This window comes from Plecotus auritus (assembly GCF_963455305.1).
Source record: "Plecotus auritus genome assembly, chromosome: 1".
Taxonomy (NCBI): domain Eukaryota; kingdom Metazoa; phylum Chordata; class Mammalia; order Chiroptera; family Vespertilionidae; genus Plecotus; species Plecotus auritus.
In genome coordinates, this window is record NC_137770.1 from 152,606,985 (window position 1) to 152,608,630 (window position 1,646).

At 53.2% G+C, this 1,646-nt stretch overlaps 1 pseudogene across 1 annotated transcript; it reads left to right on the top strand.

Moving 5' to 3' along the window:
* Positions 1 to 784: 784 nt before the first annotated feature.
* Positions 785 to 1,271, top strand: LOC308241420 (jun dimerization protein 2-like; annotated as a pseudogene). Its single transcript has one exon. The product of its transcript is annotated as a jun dimerization protein 2-like (transcript).
* Positions 1,272 to 1,646: the final 375 nt, after the last annotated feature.

Sequence of the window (1,646 nt, forward strand, 5' to 3'; positions counted from 1 at the left end):
AAAATAAGTTGTCTTTATGTAATAGGACGTTCTATTTATGACAATGCCAAGTGTAAGCAGAGATTCTAATTCCAAGTGCCAATGTACTCTAATTTCCAGTTTAACATGTTTGCATATGCATGTATATGCTCTCTAAGTGCTTTCCAAAAAGCCAGCACATTCAGAATAATGGTTATGTCTAGAGAAAAAAAGAGTAATACTATTGAGAGAAGGTCAGAAGATGTATTTGATAATTTTTTACTTTTTAAGCTGGGTGATAGATATACAGATATTGGCTTTATTATTTGTTTTAATTTATATATATATATCATACATCATATTTTATATATGAAATATCTATACTAATAAAAGAGTAATATGTTAATTAGACCAGGAGACCTTCCTGAGACCTTCCAGATGTCCTTCCGGACAAAGCCGGGGGCTTGGCCGGCCTGCAAACGGCCCTCAGCCCCTCTCTGGGCTGGCCCCGCCCCTCAGCAAGCAGTTAGGGATGATCAGGTAGGCAGGCCAGTGGTTGGGGGCGATGAGGCAGGCAGGCAGGCAGGCAGGCAGGCAGAGCCCCGTGATTGATCGCCTCAAAGAGGGAGACTCAGGCCACAGCCTGTGGGAGGGATGCTGAGCTGCAAAGGGAGGTGCTGATGGCAGTGGACGCTGCAGGGCGGGGCTGGTGCCAAGGCGGCTCCTGAAGGGGCATGGCGCCTGCAGCCTGGCCCAGGCCCCAGGGTCACAGCCTCCCTCCCCACCCCCACGGCTTCTGCAGGGCTGGACTGCCTCTCCTCCTGCTATGATGCCTGGGCAGATCCCAGACCCTTCCATAACTGCAGCCTCTCTGCCAGGACTCGGCCCCCTGACTGCAGAGGAGCTGAAATACCCTGACATCCACAACACTGGGACCATGATGGCCCGTTTGCACTTCCTGGAGGTGAACCTGGGCAAGAGACCTCAACCTGTGAAAAGTGAGCTAGATGAGGAAGAGGAGCGGAGGAAAAGGCGCCAGGAAAAGAACAAAGTGGCGGCAGCCCCATGCCGAACAAGAAGGAGCAGAAGGAGTTTCTGCAGCGGGAATCTCAGTGGCTGGAGCTCATGAATGTGGAGCTGAAAACCCAGATGGAGGAGCTGAAGCAGGAGTGGCAGCCGCTCATCCTGATGCTCAACCGGCATCGTCAGGACCAACAGCGTTAAGACTCCCGGCTCCAGAAGACAACCCACTGCTGGAGCAGCTGGAGAAGAAGTGGCCATGGGCTGGGAGGAGGAAAAAGAGGAGGAAATGAGAGGAGGGAGAAGGAGGAGGGTCCCAGAGGGCTCTTCCTTGCTCCATGAAAAACTCTACAATGAGGCTCAGCACAGCCAGCATCGGCCAGGCTTTTTTGTGAAACTCAGATCAGCCACACCAGGGGAAGAAACCCAGGCTGATGAAACCCAGGACCAAGCGCTGAGACCACAGTAGTCCTGAGGGGGGGGGGGGGGGCTGTTCTGCCTGGGGCCAGGCTTGCAGGAGGCAGGACAGAGGCTCTGGGCCGGAGAGACGCCCAAGCAGGCAGCTGTAGGCACTTCTCCGGCCTTTCTGCCAGGGCACCCACCCAAAGGACCTCCAAGCAGCCAGGAAAAGCCATGAGTTGCAACCAAAAGTAGGCTGAGTATGGAAT